Consider the following 6,000-nt stretch of genomic DNA (forward strand, 5'->3'; position numbering starts at 1 on the left):
GCCAAATTTGCAATTACCCTTCCACTTATATGTAACAGTGGCTGCCCAGACGGCAGTAGGAGTTCTGGCTCAAAAGAGGGGAGGGCGATATCAGCCAGTGGCCTATCTAAGTTCTACCTTGGAACCAGTGGTCAGAGGGTGGCCAGCATGTATTCAAGCCGTGGCCGCTGCGGCAGAGCTCGTTTTAGAAAGTCGAAAATTGACTTTTGGAGGGGCTCTGATAGTGCACAGTCCTCACCAGATCGGCGCAGTAATGACAGGGGCTGCGCCCGCCTGGATGACAGACAGGCGTTTGGTACAATATGAAGGTATACTCAGGACAGGTTCTGATATAACTATTGGAACCGACAGAAATTTAAACCCAGCAGAGTTTCTGAGAGGCGAGCGACAGGAATGGGAACCTGGGGAACATGATTGTCTCAAAGACATAGAATTGATGGCCAAGGTCCGGGAAGATTTGAGGGAAGAGCCTCTGAATGAGGGTGAAAGATGGTTTGTAGATGGATCAAGCTATGTTAAGGAGGGGAGGAGAAGATCGGGATATGCGATAGTGCGAGAAGATGGAGAAACTATAGAAAGTGGTGCACTCCCTAGCACTTGGTCGGCCCAGAAATGTGAGGTAATGGCATTAGCCCGGGCATTGGAATTAGCCAGGGGGTTGGATGTGACGATTTGGACGGATTCAAGATATGCATGGGGAGTGGTACATACTTTTGGAAGGACATGGAAAGAGAGGGGATTTATAAAGGCAGATGGAAAGCAAATAGAACATGTAGCTTTGCTTGAACGATTATTGGAAGCTTTGATGGGGCCGCATAAGATCAGTATTGTACATATTCTGGCCCATACCAAAGGACATAGCCCAGAGCAACGAGGAAATGCATGGGCGGATCACCGAGCGCGGGAAGCGACGGAGGGTGAAATAAAAAAGGAAATAATTAGGCAATGCACCTTGCGAGTGCCTGTAGTAGAGAACCAGGACCTGGAACACCTGATATTTAGTCCAAAAGAGAAGGAATATATGGAAAAAGAGGGATGGAAGAAAAAGGGAAATAATTGGGAGACTCCTGAAGGACAGACAGTGCTCCCAAAATTGGTTATGTTAAATTTATTGGAGAAAGTGCATGAGGGAAGTCATTTCGGTACAGAAGGGATGATAAATTTGATAAAACCATTATATTGGAGTAAGGATATGTGGCCAATGGCGCACGCCATCGCATGGAAATGCCTATTGTGTCAAAAAGTCAATAAGGCTCGGGCCAAGAAAGTAGAGAGAGGAGGAAGACCCTTAGCGGTATGGCCGTTTCAACGGGTACAGGTAGATTTTACTGAATTGCCAGAAAGAGGGGGGCAAAAATATCTGTTGGTTTTTAAAGATCATCTGACCGGGTGGGTTGAGGCTTTTCCTAGCAGGAGAGCAACGGCCCAAGTGGTCAGCAAAGCAATTTTAGAACACCTTCTCCCTCGCTACGGGATAATAGAAGCAATAGATTCTGATAGAGGGACACATTTTATACAAAAAGGCCATGCAAGAGGTGATGAAAGCAATAGGAATCAAATGGGACCTTCATACACCGTGGCACCCTGAGAGCAGTGGGAAAGTGGAACGGGCAAATGGAGAGATAAAGAAACATCTAACTAAATTGTATTTGGAAAATGGGCTACCTTGGACGAAAAACCTCCCGCTGGCGTTGTTAAGAATGAGGGTGGCCCCACGAAAAGACACGGGTCTATCGCCTTTTGAAATGATGATGGGTCATCCCTACTTGGCGGTTGTAGGAACTCCTCAGGTGGAATTTAGGGATCAATTCATCAGAAAATATCTGCATACACTGTCCCAGTCTTTATTGTCTTTTCATAGGCAAGGCGTATTAGCACAGCGGCCCCCGCTATTGGAGCAACAGCATACCTTTCAGCCTGGAGATTTGGTCCTGATAAAAGCGTGGCGGACGGAGAAGCTCAACCCGACTTGGGAAGGCCCATACCAGGTCCTGCTCACTACTGAATCAGCAGTACGGACCAGAGAGCATGGATGGACCCATTATCATCGGGTGAAAAGAGCTCCAACGGAGGATTGGGCGGTGACAACCAGTCCGGATAATCCGCTAAAAATAAGACTTACCAAATCAGGAACCAAGGATAAACAAGCATCACAAAAGTGATGTGTTTTTATTGTGATTGTAAATGTTTATTTGAATGCTGTTGCTGTAGTCATTGCGAGGGGTGTGTGCTATGTGTACATTGCACAGAAAAGTGTAATCTTATATGCATTGAGGAGATTATACTAGAGTTCTGTGAGGTAGAAGAGGGAGGACGGATAACGTGCCTATTAAAAGAAACCCCAACGGTGAAGCAAGCATTAGCCCGTCTAGATCCCGAATATGAAAATTAATTGGCAGATTCTGGGTATAATGATAGGATGCATAGTCATAGGGGGAGAATATAAGGACTCAGGTTCATGTACCGAGTGTATTAAAATCACGAGAACTGGGAGGAAAATTACACAAACATTGATGTATTATAATGTAGCCCCGGAATGCATCCAATATATAGAGCCTTGCATCCACAACCAGACACAAAATAATAGATGTAAAGTAAAGGGAAACAAAACGGAGTGTTATGAACCCCTGGCAGTAGGACCTATCACCTCTAGCATATATGTATATGGATATAAGGGAGGAACTGCCAGCAAAGGAACAGATAGAGAAAAAAATGTTTTCCATGGCTCAGACTCGACAGGGGTACATAGCACATAATACAACAAGAGGATGAAGGAGAAAATGTGGCCCATGAACTTTTATGTGAATTCGAGACAAGATACAAAAAGAGGGGGGATTGTGAGAATAGAAAATAGAGTGTGTCGAATTCAGTAATTTGTACAGGGGGATGTGGGTGTGTGAATGCCACGTCGGCTAGGTAGAATAGGGAAGTAATAGGTAGAATAGGGAAGTAATGAGTAATTCCATAAAAGGGCAGAGTTAGAATAGAGAGTGTAGATTGGCTATTGTATTAGTGCGGTGTCTAATGATGCTAGGTAGATTGTAAGCCAAGCCTCTAACGAGGGGCGGCAGCTATAGGGTATAAATGTTTGTGCTGGAGTATGCTCGGGGCTCTTCGCACCAATTCGGAGCGGAGGGCCCGCCTTTGCAAACGCGTACCAATAAAGAGGAAATCTAGATTCCTGACTTGGTGTCTCCTTGTCCAGTTGTTGAATCCACGTAAGTAATATATAACACTAGCAATCAAACCACAGGCCCTTTATTTTATTATAGATTTTTTTTAAAAAAAATCACAAAACCTTACACCATTCACGAGTAAGAGCTGATATAATTCCTACATCTATCAGGCAAATATAAACTTTATCGCAAGTGATCACAGAGAGATGGTGGTAGATAATGACAATATCTTTTAAATCGCAAGGGCCAGATGACCTTTTTTGGCATTTCATCCCAGCCCTCTGAAACCAGTTACATCATTTGCGCATTAACTGCTGAGCCCAGCGTTTTGCAAGCCAATGTTTCCTGTATAATTCATTTCTCCTCTTGCTGAGGACAGATTTAAAAAACGGAGTGCATTAAAGTAAAAGAAAGGGATGTAAAACTTTAGCACAGTGTACTTTGGAGAAAGGACAGCCTTTGCAATTCAGTTTGTGCAGCTCGATAAAGCAAAGTGGCATCAATATGGATTATGTCCTGGTGACGGGAGGGCCACACACTTGCATTATTATTATATTTATTTTGTGAGATTTATACACCCCTTGGCTGCAATAAAACCTGCAAGCGGTGGCAAAAATGAATAAAACAATAAAATTAATGTTAAAAATGAATATTGAAAACATTCAAAAATAATTAAAATTATCGGCTGTTCCTAGAGATGTTGGCAAATTTTGGCCAAGCCTAGCCTGGAGGCAAAGCTCTGGGATTCTTAAAAAAAGACAGCTCAAAGGAAAGGGAAACTTTTATGATAAACCCTTCTATTCTTCTCTGCATCATATTAATGTCCCAACCAGAGAATGATTCCTGGGTTTCCTCCACTGCTCATACACAATCCCCAAATATTTCCACTTAATTTCTTGAAAGTATGGGCAACATCAGGGATGCGAGTGGCGCTGTGGTCTAAACCACTGAGCCTAGGGCTTGCCGATCGGCAGGTTGGCTGTTCAAATCCCTGTGATGGGGTGAGCTCCCGCTGCTCTGTCCCAGCTCCTGACAACCTAACAGTGCAAAAGCACACCAGTGCAAGTAGATAAATAGGTACCGCCCCGGCAGGAAGGTAAACAGCGTTTCTGTGTGCTGCTCTGGTTCGCCAGAAGTGGCTTAGTCATGCTGGCCACATGACCCGGAAAAACTGTCTGTGGACAAACGTCGGCTCCCTCGGCCAGTAAAGCGAGATGAGCGCCGCAACCCCAGAGTCATTTGCGACTGGATTTAACTGTTAGGGGTCCTTTACCTTTAGCTTTTTATGGGCAACATCACCTGTGATATCCTGATGTGTCAGGATGGAAGGAGTGGTGACTCCTTGGATTTTGAGTGTTGCCAAGGACTGCTGAAATGGCTGTAGCCTATTACTCCTCATTCATCACCATAGGAGAATAGGGTACTGAGTGAGATCAATTGGTCGTAGTTTAGAGTATTGTCTGCAATGATTGGCAGAAGAGCTCCAGGGTTTCAGGCTGGGGACATTCCAAGCCCTACCTGAAGATGCTGATGATTGAACTCGGCATGCAAAGCTGATGCTTTACTACTTATAATTATTTATTGAATTTGCTAGTTGATTTAACTTGCCCAAGGCAACCCAAAGCGACTTACAGCCCACACAGTTATTGCAACTTAAAGTTAAGGAAAGCAGAGGTGGTGTTGGAATCTACACAAATATAAAAACCATTGTGGAAATGCTTTTTAAAAAAATGTTTTGAAAAATTTATTAGATTTCCCATAGCTCACCATTGCCATCTAGTGTCACATTTGTATAATGCAGTTTATGACACACTTAACATGTTTTATTTGCAGCTGTATAGCTGAGGCCGATGATTTATGGGGTCTGGCAGAGAGGGTGTTCTTCATTTCCTGAGAATGTCAGATTAGCACAGGAAATGAACCAATTTGCTTTCAATTTACCAGGAGGAATTGGGGAGCAAATCACTTAGTTTTCAGATGTGTGTCTGTTGAGAACCCAGGAAGTCTCACCCTCTTCTGTTGTGTCATTCATGAGAAGCAATGTTGGGATTTTTAATAGCTCAGGACTTTGAGAAGGAATTATGTAATTGCAATGTTCAAAATTTATTAATTCAATATAAAACCATCTTTGATTTCCCAGGTGAGAGCTCGGAGGGTTCACATCTTTCTGTGTGGGACAAGAGTTAAGATACACCTGTGAGAGCAAATTTTGCATTCTTCTTTCCTTCTTTTTCCTTCTTTTTCCTTCTTTTTCCTTCTTTTTAATTTTTGTTTAGACTAGCTTGTTTTTTATTGTAACGTATTATGAAAAGTCTTAATAAAATCTTATAAAGAGAACCATTTTTGCTTTCCCCAAGTATCTAACTTACTTAGAGTTTTGTTCCCCTCCCCTCAAAAAAAAAAAAAAAAAAAGAAGAGATAATGAACCTTTGACATTTTTAGCTTTCTTTTATGGCTGCATTTCTTCTTCATAGGACTATGGCACGACAAATTCTCAAGTTGTTTACTTAAAGTGGCTTTTTAAAAAATGTAAAGTTGCAAAATGCAGAGCAGTAAGGAACATTAGCACATTAGTGAATCATTTTTCTTAGGATTCAAAAGCAGGAACCAGCTAGACGAGAGCATTATGTTCTTCCCGATAAAGAGCCCTAATCCTTATAGCTTGGGAGAAGCCGCCTCAGTGGTTTAATTCCTACGTCACCTTCCGATTAAAGAATTCAGCTGATTTGCTGCCAAGTTCTATGCGTCCATACCTGATAAAAACAAGATTGCTTTCAAAAGGGCCCAGGCAACACTTTTGATGCGGCAGACTCAATTTTGTCCT

This window comes from Podarcis cretensis, assembly GCF_951804945.1.
Source record: "Podarcis cretensis genome assembly, chromosome: 4".
In the NCBI taxonomy this organism is placed as follows: Eukaryota; Metazoa; Chordata; class Lepidosauria; order Squamata; family Lacertidae; genus Podarcis; species Podarcis cretensis.